This window comes from Protopterus annectens, chromosome 2.part1 (genome assembly GCF_019279795.1).
Source record: "Protopterus annectens isolate FY-2018-M chromosome 2.part1, PAN1.0, whole genome shotgun sequence".
Classification (NCBI taxonomy): domain Eukaryota; kingdom Metazoa; phylum Chordata; order Ceratodontiformes; family Protopteridae; genus Protopterus; species Protopterus annectens.
Genome location: NC_056729.1, coordinates 902,916,911 through 902,933,370, shown reverse-complemented (window position 1 = coordinate 902,933,370; position 16,460 = coordinate 902,916,911).

The following is a 16,460-nucleotide window of genomic DNA, read 5'->3' as shown; positions in this document are numbered from 1 at the left end:
TTCATGTTTAATCATAACCTCACCTCAGGCTTTGTGCCCATTGAGTGGCGCACAGCTACAGTTATCCCACTCCACAAGGGGGGGGTCCACCTTGGATCCTGGAAAATACCGTCCCATCAGTCTGACGAGCCTGATATTCAAGGGCATGGAATGCATTATCATTGAACTTATAAACAAAGACATTGGCAACCTTCAAACACTGGACCCCACCGAGTTTGGGTTTGTGAAGGGACAATCTTATCTCCTGAACCTGACTGACTTCTTCAAACCAGTCTCCAGAGCTGTGGACGAGGGTAAGGTGGTCCACACAGCCTATATGGACCTCACCAAGGCCTTTGACACCATCCCCCACTCTGGAATCATAGATAAACTTACTAAGCTGGGCATAAATCCCTACACCACTCGGTGGGTTGCCAACTGGCTTACTGACAGAACTCAGACTGTAAATGTAGCCAACTTCAAATCCAGCTCCAGATAAGTGACAAGTGGAGTGCCTCAGGGTTCAGTCCTGAGACCGCTCTTGTTTGGCATCTACTTCTCTGAAGTACAGGCCAACACTAAGGGACTCTGACTAACAAAGTTCGCAGATGACTGCAAACTGGGATCCATTATTGCATCCCCAAATGATGTGGATATTCTACAGAAGGGCCTTACAGAAACAGATGCTTGATGCCAGAGCCATGGGCTCAAGCTTAATGCCAAAAAATGTATAGTTATCCCCTTTGGGAAAAACCATGTACCCATGAATTACCACATAGGTGGCAGTAAACGAAACACCAAAAGTGTGATGAGAGATGTAGGGACACAGGTGGACAGTTGTATCACCTTTGATAACCACATAGCCACAACAGTCAGGAAATCTTTCTATGTGGCACACCTCATCACAAAGGGCTTTTCATCCAGAAAAAAGGAGGTCATTGTCCCACTGTACTCATCCCTCATTAGACCCATTACAGAGTATAACAGTCCATTTGGTATATACCTCACAAGACATCTGCAACAGCTGGAAAGGTTGCAGAAGTACCACACTAAAAGTATTACAGGCCTAAAGCAGATGCCCTATGCTGACCGTCTAAAAAATCTCCAGCTATACTCTGTGGCATATCGTCTACTCAGAGGTGATCTCTGCTTAACATACAAGGCCATGTCAAACCCTGAGCTGTTGGACATGCTCCACTTAAAGAAATCCCAATCCCTCAGAGCCACTCGCTCCAGGGATCTAAACATTGTCATCACAATAAACAAAACATGCTGGAGGAATAGGTTCCTGACCCTAAGACTCCCCATACTCTGGAATAGATGGCCCATACATGTCAAGCAGAGCACCTCCTTGGCCTTCTTCTAAAGGAACCTTGACAACTGGATGGGAGACAGGAAATTCACCCAGGAGAGCATGTCAGTCACCCTGCTAGACAAGGGTCCAGAGAAGTAAATATTGTGGGAAGAAATATCCAGGGAATTGTTATGGCTAGGCTTGTACATGCCCTAGGGCTGATAGCCTAGTACCAACCTATGAAACTATGAACCTATAAAGACCTTGTGGTTGTCTTTACTATCTGCTGAAATTCTGTTTTCATAGCTAGCTTTAGAGGATTTGATGAGGGATCTCAACTTTTTGTTGAGGTGGATAAGGGAGTGTTTCCAGTCTTGGGACTTCACCTTATTCTGCATCAGTTTCCTCCTTCTGTTGTAGAGTTTGTTTATGGCAGGGGTCCACAAGATTGGTATTTGGTGTTTGGATCACTGCCTAAAAAAGGCACTATAGTGGTGGCAAGAGCCTTGGCCAGTATCCAGAAACCTTGATGTGACAGATGCAGGCAATCTCTGGAAATAATCGTGGTCTGTCAATCATGTCATCCCAGGCAGACAGATACCGGATCCCCATAGAATGACACCAGAAACTTGGCCACTTGTTGAAATCAATCATTTTCTGCTTGTACTGTGGTATCATTCTGGGTGATGGTAGAATGCTGCTTAGGGCCTTGTGGTTGTCTTTACCATCTGCTGCAATTCTGTTTTCATAGCTAGATTTAGAGGATTTGATGTGGGATCTCAACTTTTTATTGAGGCTGATAAGGGAGTTTTTCCAGTCTTGGGACTTCATCTTATTCTGCAACAGTTTCTGACTTCTGTTGTAGAGTTTGTTAATGGCAGGGGACCAACAGATTGGCTTCCTTTTTTTGGAGGATAGCATCTTGGTTCTGTTGGGTATGGCTAGTTCCATTCATTTATGTACGTGTTCATACAGCACATTGGTGTTTGATTCAGCGGTCATGCACCTATTTTCCATTTGCATGGGTGCCGTGAAGTTAACCACCTCTGATTTTAGGAGCCCAAAGTCAGCTTTGGAGAGGTTTTTCATGGTGGTTACCTTTGCTGATAGTGTGGGTGAGATGTAGATTTCCATGGTGATTAGTTTGTGGTCAGATCTAACCAGGGAGGAATTGACTATTGGTGTTGAGCAATGGTTGCCCATGTTAGTAATAACCAGGTCAAGGATGTTGCTTCCTCTAATGGGGGGTAAGAATGAGCTGGTCCAGCGCACTAGAATTAATGAATTCCGGGAAGCGTTAGGCAAGTGTATTGTTGCATGAGTAGTTTTCCCAGTTGATGGATGGATAGTTGAAGCACAGCCCCCACCCCCACCCCCAATTATACATACTAACTCCAGGATCACACTACAGTGGGAAAAAGGGCATATACGTTTTATTTGCCCAACAGTACTTAACATTCAGTGAAATGAGTTTTCAGTGATTTGAGCTTTCAGCGATTTTTTGAGGGTGAATTGAAATTCAGTGAAATGAGTTTTCAGTGAATGAAAGTATATATATATATAAATATATATATATATATATATAAATATAGCGTGTGCTGACTCCATATATGCATGTTTTAGTTTAGCAAATGCACTTTTAGGAAAGGATAATAACATTACAGTTACACAGTACAGACTGAATCTTTTACTTCATATGCTTGCATTGTAGCTGTTAAATGCAGGAAATACCCAAAGACACAATTTATTGTATGATTTCCACTGCACTGTAGTGCGAAATAGCAAATAAATTTAAAATATAAGGCATATTCTTTGACTAAATGGATAACAATTTGTAAATTTTGTGGGTATTTGTTTAATATACAGAGTCTTCTGCTGTTACTGACTTACTTGAAAACAAAAAGTGTAATGCAAACACGTATTGTTTTTCTCCAATCTTTTAAAAGTTCACATTCCTCTTAATGATGCTTGAGTTTCAATGTGATGCGTCATGAAAAGTAAAAATCACACCATGACAACTGCAGAAAAGAAAAAACACACACGTGTTTGTGTGTGTGTGTGTGTGTGTGTGTGTGTGTGTGTGTGTGTGTGTGTGTGTGTGTGTCCGCGCGTGCGTGTGTGTGTGTGTGTGTGTGTGTGTGTGTGTGTGTGTGTGAGAATGTCATTTTCTCATTGGCTTACTTTACTTGCAAGTGTATATCCTACATAACGGTACTGCTGCAGTCATAAATTGTGATGGTGTTCTTAACTACTGTACATACTGCTTTATTACTTGAAGACACAGAATCTCCACTGGTTACAGTTTATATGTTACTTTACATTCGGAGGATTTGTTTTCTAAACTTTTGTGGCAGGATAGGATAGGCTATACCCTTCTAAGCTGGAAATTGCTGATTGTAGGCCTATTGTGTCTATTTTCTGAAGTGACTTAGTTCTGGCTTAAGCACGTCAGCTCTAAAATCAGTTATTTTACATTAGGAAGGTTTGTAGTCTTGACTCTTGTGGTGGGAGAGTGTAGCCTACACCCTTCTAAGCTGGGAATTCCTGGTGAATTTCTGCTTTATTTAAACTGTTTTTTTCCAGTTGTGACAGTGATTTTATATACTTTGAATTTCTAGTACTACTGCATTTTATAGAATAGGCCACATTCTGACTTGCTGAATCTAGACTGTTTGATATCACTTGAGCACTAAAACCATCTCTTCACTGAGATACTGAAAGATTTGTTTCCAACTAACTGTAAGTGTCTGTTTTTGCTCTTATATTTCACTTTTAATTTGTATTTGCATTCTACCGTTTGAATTGTCTGCACTGTTTCTTGCACATTTTACTGTATACTGTACTAGTACAGCTGTAGGATAGCCCAGTTCCAGGTTTGCTGTTTTAAGTCTGTTTTGTAACTTCTGAGCATCAAATTCAAGCCATCCTTGTTGGTGAAGGCCCTTCTGCATCCTTGTGGGATGACGGGGTGATCTGAGTCTCATCTAATTATGGGTAGTTGGACCAGAGCTCAGCGAGAGCATCCGTATTGGTTAGTTTGATTTAAAAGGGTTATTTCTTGTTTTATTTAAGCTCTGTGTTTGCACTTATTTACATGTAGTGCACCATCTTGCACTACCTTATAGCAATGGTTACTGTTGGCGGCTATAGACACAAGCATTTTGCTTGTTAAATTTTCCCTTAGCACTTTGCTTTTGGTCCTCCTGAGGTTTTTCATGGTCCTGGTCTGCTGTCAGGTGGAACACTAAGCCTAGCCTCAGAGGTACCAAGACTCCTCTCACCCACTAGCCATTCTGAAGTGCAACCTCTTTTCTTGACCATATAAACTTGCCTAAAATTATGGATAGACAATTTGCCACAGTTTCTCCAGCCAGCTTGGTCAACATGGGCATCGTGAGGCAGTGTAGCAACTGCCTCATGTTCACCGATAATCGTCTACTGCTAGTCCATACAAACTAAACATGTGAGAGATGCAGCTATATCAAGAACCTTGAATCCATGCTCTCTCACACACTAGCCAGTACATATGGCAATGAATGGGAATTCAGCATAGCCATCTCACCTCATATCCACCCAAACCCACATAACACATACCTACATATGTGGAGGTCCTCAACAGAAACATACCTAAACACCAGAGACCTCCCAACGCAAACACAAGCATGCTATACATAACACTTCCTATGTGAAACACAATACACATAATAGATCATGCACCAGTGTCTGTCCTGTCAAGCCCTTAAGGCAAACCACAAAACCAAACATACTAGTCATAGGTGATTCCATTGTGAGACACACGGATGTCCCTCTCACCAGACAGGATAAGGAAACAGTCATGGTAAGCTGTCCATCAGGTGCCAGGATATGCCATATCACACATGCACTCAAGTCTTTCAGCAGCTGGTTCTGGTATGACTCATAATCCATGTTGGTGTGAATGACTTGAGCTGTACCTCTCTGGCTATATGAAGAGAGACATGATTAAGCTCTTAGACTATGTGTCTCAGGCAAGTATGTCCCTAGCCTTAAGCACATTTTACCTTCACCTAGGATGATGTCTCAATACAAACAGAAAATGATTGACTTCAGTAATTCAGTAATTAGTTTCTGGTGTCATTCTAAGGGGATCCAGTATCTGTCAGCCTGGGATGACATGATCAACAAACCTTGAAGCTTTGACAGAGATGGTCTTCTTCTGTCACCTCTGAGATTTTGGATACTGGCTAAGGCTCCTGCCACCCCATACTGCCTTTTTTTAGGCAGTATGTCAAGGACAAAATTCCCAGTGTAAAAACTCCAGCTAAATACAACCTCAGGGTTATGCTGCTAAACACCAGGAGTCTTAGCATGAAACTGCACTCACTGGAAGCACTCCTCACCTTGGAAGATGCAGACATTTGTGCAGTCATGGAGACCTGGTTCAAGGCTGTGGAAAGCACCCCAGCCATGCTGGGTTACACCTCCTTCCACACATCCAGACCACAAACTGAAGGTGTGAAACTAAAGGAAGCGGTGTATCCATATTCATTAAAGTCAAATACACCTAAAGATTGGTTAAACAGTGTGATTGCCAGGAGATACTTCAGGTACAATTAATTGCTGGTAGGACACGTATTCAAGCCATTGCCAGCTACAGGACCCCCTCCACGAATCAGGACATCCACTTTGCTTATGTGGATCAACTTGAGTCTATCAAGATACATCCAAACACCATGGTTTTGGGAGACTTTAACTACCCATCCATTGACTAGGTAAATTACTCTTGCTCAAACTCACTTCCCCAAAGGTTCCTCGACTTCATTAACTGCATGCCCTGGACCAGTTGGTTGACACCCCTACAAGGGTTTCCAACATCTAGATCTGGTGCTTACCAGTATGGGGGACAACTGTAGCACCCCCACTGTGAGGTATTCCCTGGTAAGAACTGACCACAAATCAGTCTCATTTGAAGTAACTATCACACCTGACCCCCACCCCCCCAACAGCAACTAAACTAAAACAACTTATGCAAATCAGATTATAACCTCTTACAGGATGGTATAAATAGCCTCACTGCACCTCCTCCCTCAGATGGCACTGACAACTATGCTAAGTTCTACACCGATGCTTTACACAAACACCTGTATAACTGCATTGACTCAGCCATACCTAATAGGACCAAAACAAGCTCCTCAAGGTTGAACAAACCTGCCACTGACAGGCTTTACAATAAGAGGAAGAAATTGCTATCTAAGAGTAAGAGGGAGTGAGCCCTAAACTGGAGACACTCCCTCCTCAGATTAAACAAATGAATAAGACTTTATCTGAAGTCCTCCAAAGCAAACTATGAATCCAAATTAGCTTCATCAACTAAAGGCAACCATAAGGCATTCTTTAGTTACATCCATAACCTAAAAAGATAGGCCCATATTTGTGCTGAACTGGTAGTTAATGACACCACATATATTGAGCCTGTGGACATAGCTAACCTGTTGGCTGGGAGGTTCTGTGGAAACTTCACTCCCCTGTCCCCGCCACACATACGGTATCCCATGACATCCCTACCACTTGTCCCCTACCTTGTATCTCTAAAGAGCAGGTCATAAATGCCCTTTCTAAGGCTAAAACACAGCATCCATGGGACCTGATAACATCCCAGGCTGCATCCTACATGGGCTCCAAGAAGAATTAGCAACACCATTAACAAAAAAAAAAAAATAAAAAACAAACAAAAAAAAAAGAATTAGCAGCACCATTGGGTACTCTTTTCAATCATAGTCTATGGACTGGCTTTGTCCCAGCTGAATGGAAAATGGCCACAGTTATTCATTTGCACAAAGGTGGTGCTCCTACTAACCCTGGGAACTATAGACCTATTTGCCTGACTAGCCTTATCTTTGAGGCCATGGAGCGAATCATCATGGACCTTATCAACAAAGATATAGGTAATTTCCAAACACCTGACCTATTTCAGTTTGCATTTGTCAAAGGGAGATCATGCCTATCAAAACTATTGGACTTATTCGAGACAGTCACCAATGCCCTGGATGAGAGGGAAATCTGTGCATACAGCCTATCTAGACTTAGCCAAGGTATTTGACACTATCCCCCCAATCAGGCATCATGACAAACTCACCCAGATAGGTATCAACCCTTATATCATTAGATGGGTTGCTAACTGGCTCACTGATTGAACCCATATAGTCAAAATAGGGGAATCCACCTCCAACAGCAGATCTGTAACCAGTGGTGTTCCACAGGGATCAGTCCTGGGATGTCTACGGTTTAGAATCTATTTCTCTGAAGTACAAGCAAAAACTAAAGGTCTGTGGCTGACAAAGTTTGTTGACTGCAAACTGGGAGTGGTCATAGAATCACCAAATTGTGTCAACATCCTACAAGAGGGTCTTACACAAACAAATGATTGGTGCCAAAGTCATGGCCTTAAACTCAAAGCAAAAAAATGTCTTATTATTCTTTTTGATAAGGGTGATGTTACTGCTAACTACCACATCAATAGTTAGACCTTAAGTACACATTCAGTGGTGAGAGACCTGGGCACATAAGTAAGGGCATTGCCTGCAGGAAAAAAAGAAGTTATAACCTCCCTGCACTCTTCTCTCATCAGGCCTATAATTGAGTACAATGCCCTTTTGGTATGTACCTGTAAAAGCTCCTGCAGCAATTGGAGAGACCATAAAGGTTCCTCACAAGGAAAATTCAAGGTCTTCAGCATCTGTCCTATGTGGATCTTTTGAAATCGCTCTCACTTTATTCTGTTTCATACAGATTACTCAGAGGTGATCTCTGCCTTGCATACAAGGCAATCTCTTAGCCTGCTTTATTGGAAATGCTGCATCTCCATAAGTCAAACTGTACACAGGTTACTCGCTCTAATGACCATTAATAGAACCTGCTGGAGGGACAGATTTGTCTCCCAAAGGTTACCACACCTTTGGAACAGACTCTCACTTCATGTCAAACAGATCACCTCATAGGCCCTTTTCAAATGCAATCTGGATGATTGGGTGGGCAACCATAGATTCACCACGGGGGTTCCACCTGTGGCCCTCTTGGACAGGGACAATAGGTGCTGATCATGGAAATAAGGGTAGAACTTGGCTGGGTTTGTAAGGGCCCTAGGGCCATTAGCCTAGTAACTTCCTATGATCCTATGATCAGCATGCTCTTGAGGGGTGCAAACCATGTTTAACTAGCACTGTGTGATTCAGTGGAAATGTATTTTTTAGTAACAGAAGTACATCAGCCATTGTAGACATGCTTATAATGTTCATCTAGCAGACATCTGTCCTTCAGCAGGGTGACAGCAGTGCTAACTGTGCTCGAACCCTCGTCCTGTCCTTTTTAAAGCATGGAGTTCAAAGACCATGGATGTGTCAGAGCAGGTCTACTACACATGATCAAAATTTCATTTGACTGAAATTCATTTCACTGAGATCATTACATCAAAAATTCAAAATACTGAAAACTCACTTGACCGAAACTCATAAGACTGAAACCTTAACAATGCTAAATCTCAACATACTAAATTGTAAACTATACACATGCACACATACAGCACCAAAGACTAACCTTTTCCAGAACTTAAAAACTACTTATGTACCCTCTTAACAGAAACTGGACAATATAAAACCAAACTAGGTGGGGGGGTATACTAACTATATATACTAACTCCATGATTGCACTACAGTGGGGAAAAGGGCATATAACTTTTACTTACCTTACAGTAGTCTACACACTGCCACTACTATGTTGAAATTTAGCATGGTTAAGGTTTCAATCTTATGAGTTTCAGTCAAGTGAGTTTTCAGTATTTTGAATTTTCGATGTTGTGGTCTCAGTCAAATGAATTTCAGTCAAATGAACTTTCGATCATGTGTAGTAGACCCGTCAGAGCACAACAGATGAATAACTTATTTTAATCAGTCTCTGAGTGTATAGCATAGCAATTTGTAGTTACCATCTGAAAACATGGTCTGTTTAAATAATACTACTTATAGGAAGCTGTTAAAATCAATATATTTAATGCATGATGTTTCTGGTCAGACTATCATTTGCCTTTTTAAACCTGTTCCTGTTTATTTTATTATAAGCTAGAGATGATAATATTTTGTGTACATACCTCCACGGCGTACAGATATATCCTTATAACAATAACATTTTTATTTATTTTATTTTACATTTGTTAACCCGGAGAGTCCAACTGGATATATGTCCATTTGCAGTGGAGGCCCGGGGAGAAAAGCTCCAGAGCAGTAAAATCATTAACAAGAGAAAAACGTTAACCAAAAGGTTCAATTAAACAAAATATAGAGTACACAATCTTTATACTTCTTATAGAAGTATAGTAAATATAAGATAGTGAGTTAACCAAAGAGTGTATTTGCCAACATTCACAGGCTACATTAATATATACATGTTATAGAGGTGTTTAACGGCAAGTATAGCAAGAAGATAGAGTAGATAAGTTCCATAACTCATTTCTACACATGAGAGACATACAATGTCCTTACAGTGTTCAGTGATACTATTACCCCATGCAGACATTACAAAAGCAGTAGATAAACTGTTACTCTAGTTGCTAGAAACAGAGACATAAGTTACTATCCAGGGGTAGTACAAGTACATCATCTGTGATTCAGGAAGTGTGTTTTGAGTAGTTTTTTGAATTGGGTGGTAGAGTTGCTATTTATTATGTGGGCTGGAAGGGATATATTTGTCAGACATTAAGTAATATTAACCAGAAATATTTATTCTTAGGTTATTTTGCCATTTTTAGTCTTCTCATAAAAAGGAACAAAATGTTAAGCAACTGAAAATGATGGCCTTGTAACAATGTGGATCTTCTATGATAATTTTGTTTTGGTTACGATGCTATCTGTTACCCTTTTCAGGATTCTTAAGGAGGGTGATAGAAGAAGCATACTGTCTGGCTACGGACTTTCCCATTGAGTTTTCGCTCTGAAGAGTGTCAAGATGGTTTAGATATCCATAGCATTATTGTCAATTAAAAAGAGGTCTATTAATTGAAAAGAGGTATATTCAACAGTACCCTACGCACCAGATATGCATGACTTAACCAAAGGCATTCTGAGTCAAGAATGTCATGAAAGAAGGGAAAAAACATGGTCTACTTATAAAAATCAACTTATCTGTGCTCAGAGCTTATTTCTTCTGCTCTGAATAAACACAGACTAGAGAATTAGTAATGCCAACCCATAACAAATATTACAGTGAGGCACATATGTTGTTATTTAATTGATACAGTGCACAGACCTATACCTAACGAGAAACAGTAGTGAGCGAACAGGTACAAATTAGGAAATGTCTGCGCTTTATCAGTACAAAGAGTACGGTTATATTCCTGCAGTTGGTTTCAATGGCATTTTAAAAATCCCCAAGTTAAGCCAATCCAAATAAACTGCTTCATCCTTTCTGACCCAGATTACTTCTTAAACAAGGAACTATTTCTTAATTTACAGGAAAACCAATTACTGCTGACAGCCTGCTGAACAAAAATCACCTTCTCCTAAAAAAAGTAGCAGATACGACATACTACAAACGGGCTGTGGATCTATGTAAAGAAGTGTGAAGGGCGACAATGAATACACAAGTTTAAGTGGAATATCATGTTCATATTAATATTAAACATTGCTGAAAAAACATACCACTGACTGCAAAAGTGACAGCCTATATAACACTACAGAATATACACAGTGCAGAAAACCTAAAAATGTTTTATTTTTATATATTTTCTCTTGGAAAAAAATATGTGGCATTTGACAAATTCTAGCACTGGTAAATTTACTATTTTTGATAGCTATCAGGAAAACTGTATATGGAGAATTCATGCTGTACTATATTATGTGATACTTCTTTATGTAAAGCAGTATGTCATCCATTTATATTATCAATGCAAAAGACAGATTAACTTAGACACATACTTGTAATAAGAACCGTCATCTATAATGAGAAGACATGTGCAGCTCATTCCAGCTCTGTGACAGATTCACAATAATGTAAAGAAAAACTGTCTGCAACACAGTACAATTCATTCACCCACTCAATCAGCATAAAATAACTACAAGCAGAAAATAATAGTGCTGAAGAAGAATACCCAGTTAACAAAACCTAATTTACATGAAAATATGCAAGAGTTGTAGGAAATAATCTGGAGAGAGAAGACAATCAAAAAGGACTGAAGCCTGTGAGTGCCTGACTTAATGTTTGTCAAGTATTGTAAACTGGAAAAAAATGTAGAATCAGCTGCTATGCGTTCATATTAGAAATAATACAGGTCTTAAAGAGTGATAGATGTGGTGATGCATACCATAGTATCCAGGCAAATTAATATCTATGGACCACTTTTGCTCACTGCATAGATGTTTCAGGGATTAAATGAGACAATTTCTATTAAGACTTTACGAAGAAAAGATGGTCGGCACATTGATTAAATATCTGATTACATTTTTATATGTAGTGCTCATATTCTAAGTCTGTCCTTATTCTGAAGAAATGCTTATCATGAAATATTTCTGTATACCTACTATTATATTTGTGTAGTAGATTATTATGTAGTTTCTTGAGCTGACATTTTGATTGTGTCATGTAGTTCATTCTCCTTTCTACCTCTTCAGGAAGTCACAACAAAATATTGGTTTGTATGAGTCAGTATCCCAGTCATCCTTAGGAATTTGATCATAAAGGTTTTGGTAAGTTACACTTTAATATTCACATGCATACTGTACTTAAGAATGCTAGTTCACCCTTATTAACTCATTTACAGGTCAGCAATGATGTTGTCCTAATATTTTACCTTATTACTAGTATTTTGGTGATGTTGACATCTTTCTGGTGACAGAAAATGCCACACATGTATGTCTTACTTAAATTATTCTTCTGTTTTTTTTTTTCAACTACTATTTGCATCACTTGTTTGTGTGTTTTAATAAAGAAGAATCGGCTTGAACTAGCTTGTGCTCCTCTACTTGCATTAGTGGATTTATACTTTGGAAAGTTTTAAAGAAAGTATTTCTGCCACCTGTTATTAGCTGGGATATTCACAATATATTTTTTATTAGATGCCTGAATTCTAAGGAACTGTAGGGAAACTTAGATCTTCCACACAGAGAAGTTTCCTCATTGTTTGTTTTAGTTAAATTATAATGACAACTTAATACAGGTATACTCCATATATGCAATACATATCCATGCCTTACAGAAAATGAAAATATACAATTTTATGGTGTGGACAACTGGCTGCCATATGAATACCTGGTTACAACATTGGGATAACATATCACTGAACTCTATATAAGTTACCATTTGTCTAGGAGATGGTACAATGAACCTAAAAGTGGCGCTGCCACTTCCTATAGGATTTTACCTTTTAAGATATATTTTTAATTCATTTTCTTTAAAGATTGTGTAGCTATGTTGATTATTTTTGAACAAAAAAGTTCATTCCTATTGTTAGCTCTGTCTTCTGTACAATAACTACGTTATGATACTTTAATACTTTTTTAAAAAAAAAGAAAGACAACATAAATAAATACTCGGGTCATATGTGTAGGTACAAAAGTAATATAACAGGTGTATCTTGAGTTTTTGAGTACAGATTCAGAGTCCTGGGTTATCTGCTTCAATTTATGAGACCATCTGCATATTACGAGTAACATCCATCTTAAAAATCATTGGTGCAATTAAAATCTCAAACTGATATCTGCGTCTCTGCTTTGTGAGTGGACTAAATGCATCATATTTTAGCTAATACTTTGGCCAGAAACATTATTCTGTATGCAAGTGCAGAAATAGGTCTTAGCTAAATCTGGACAATCAATCCTCATCAGGTTTTAGAGACAGGATTAAGGGAACTACGTAGATCAAGTGGAGAGTTCTCTTTATTTTTAAAATAGCAGACCACTAAATGTCCTGTAAAAGTATAAAGTAAGGCTGTCTACTCCAAGGAATATCCTTCATTTAAATATTGGATTTCAGATGTAATTTTTCTTTCAATTTATGGAACTGTTTAATCTGTAGACATTATGATGAAAACTAGAGAGATAGTACTTTTCTCTAGAAAACCATGTAATCCTTTGAAATGCATTATATGATGTGATTTCTACAGTTTATGTTTTATCATTTTGCTTTACAGTTTTGCTGGTTGTGGATAAGATGCACTTGAAATTTCACTTTACATCAGGGAGAACCTTTGTAAAAATGAATGCTCTCTCCATTTGTTCACAAGCATATGGGGGTGTTTTAATTCAAATAAATAACTCCTAGATCTCAAACATGACAGGAAACTCTAAAAATCTGGACAGTTGGTCCTCTTTTTCAGCAATTTTGGCTTCTATAATTTGATAACATTTTTGTTCCTCTGTGAATCTGTCTTTAACTGTAGTTTGCCCAACATCCTGGCATTGTTATTCATTTCTTCTCATTCACTTTACTTGGTATATTTTATAGTTGTTGCTCTTTGACTAAACATAAATTTACCCTTTACCTAGTATTCCTTAAACTGATTGTTATCAATGCTTAGTCCATTCTTTTACTTAGAGTCAAAACAGGACCTAGAACACTAAAGGTTCAAATTCATCAACCAGAACAAGTGATGAAAGTAACAAATTTCGAACCACCACACTGTACAATACCAGTTATTTATTAAGACACTCAACGTAAGTGCTTCCAGGTGAAGTACCCTTCATCAGACACTTCACAAATAAACTGAATCATATTTAAAGCACAAAGTAGGCAATCACAGTTAATATTGAGCCCTCCTCATCTTGAGTGCAAGTTTAATGGGAATAACCCCATTCATCCCAGGTGGTCTGTTTGCACACATCCCTATAATCCATTTACTTTCATAGTATTCTGTCAAATTGCCTATGTCACCCCCTCTCCTGGATAACTTAACAGTCTGTAACACCTTTGACCATCACATTTCTACTGTAGTGAAGAAATCCTTCTATGGTGTTCAACTTATAAACAAAGGTATGGCATCTAAATCCAAGGAAGTCATTGTTCCACTGTATTTGACATTCATCAGACCTGTCATTGAATACAGTGCCATCTTTGGCATGTACCTAACCAGGCATATCCAACAATTGGAACATCCACAGAAATCCTTCACTAAAAGAATACTGTGCTTAAATAAAATGTCCTATGCAGACCGCCTCAAGGCTCTATCCCTGTATTCTGTCTCCTACAGGCTTTTGAGGGGAGATCTATGCCTGACATGCAGGGCATTGTTAGACACCACTCTGATGGATATCCTGCAGTACAGAGGTATCAAACTCCTGTCATATTGCATGAAAGTTCTGAAGAGTGTGACTGACAAATGAATATTCAGAGTAGAGAAAAGCAAGATGGGAGATGAGCAGCTCGGATTCATATCAGGAAGCAGCAAAACGAACCTATTGATTACAATGAGAAAAATGCTTGAGAAAAATCTAGAAATGAGGAAGGAGTCCTACTGGGCATTCCTAGACTTAGTGAAAACTTAAGACAAAGTCCCGCCATATACAAGAAGCCAATGTTTCATATATATATATATATATATATATATATATATATATATATATATATGGGTCTACTTCTAATGACCGAAGCTTGATTCAGCCGACAGTGAAATCACCGACGCCAGAAAACCGACAACACACAAACCCGACAACGCGAAACACCGAACACCATAACACCGACACACTACACGTAAACAACACAGTACACTACAACACATATCCACTAGCCCTAACCCAAACCCTAACCCTAAGGTCCGACACTACGCACACTCTCCCTACCTGCACCCTAACCCTAACTCACTTACACACCCAACCCCAAGCTCCGACACTACCGCACACTCTCCTACCTGCACCCTAACCCTAACTCACTTACACACCCCAACCCCAAGCTCCGACACTACCGCACTCTCCCTACCTGCACCCTAACCCTAACTCACTTACACACCCCGAACCCCAAGCTCCGACACTACCGCACACTCACCTATCACACACCCTAACCCTACATCCCTGAGTATTGCACACTTACCTGTCCGCTCCCTACTCCTAAATCCCTCACTATCGCATACTTACCAGGTCGCGCTTACACATTCCCCTTGTCGGTCTTCCGTCTGTCGGGATTTGAGCGTGTCGGTCAACTGCGTTGTCGGTCGTTTCGTGTCGGTGATTTCACTGTCGGCGAATCGGCGTTTCGGTCATTAGAAGGAGACCCATATATATATATATATATATATATATATATATATATATATATATATATATATATATATATAGGCATTATTATTATTATTATTATTATTTTTTTTTATTTGTTACTAACTGTATAATATTTAAAAAATAGGCTATTAACTTGGTAGTAATGATTTAATTGCTTAATTTTTTAATTGAAATCTGTGCAAATAGCATAGCATCTTGGATATGTGTTGTATGAAGAAGTTCATTTATTGTTTTGGATGAAAGCGCTAACAATAAATTGTGTTGGAGAATTATACAGTCCGTTGCCATTGTTCATTTTTACAAGTTGAAACATTTTTGAAGTTTAACTACATCTCAGACATCAAGGCTAATGTCAAAGGCCTTTGGCTCACCAAGTTTGCAGATGACTGTTAATTGGGAGCTATCACAGATTCCCCCACAAAATGAACATCCTACAAGAGGGTCTAGCACAAACACATGACTGGTGCAAAAGCTATGGATTAAAACCTAGGGCAAAGAAATGCATTATAGTGCCCTTTGGAAAACTGTACACTCAAGATAATTACTTCATCAATAAAATAACCGTAAGCTTTGACCTGATAGATAGGGATCTAGGAAGATATGTGGAAAGTAGTCTTGCTTTCAACCAACATGTAGCAAAGACAGTAACTCATAAACAAGGGTATGGCATCCAGGTCCATGGAAGTAATAGTACCACTCTACTTAGCCATTATCGCCCATCACCGAGTACAATGCCCTTTTTGGCATGTACCTTACCAGGCTCTTGCAACAGTTGAAATGCCCTCAAATGCTCCTCACCTGGAGAATCCAGGATATGAAAACCCTGTCCTACATACATCACCTTAAGGTCCTATCTCTGCACTCAGTCTCGTATAGGTTACTTAGAGTCGATATCCTAAGATATAGACCTGATGGATCTCTTGCACATCCACAAGAGAAACTGCACTAGAAGC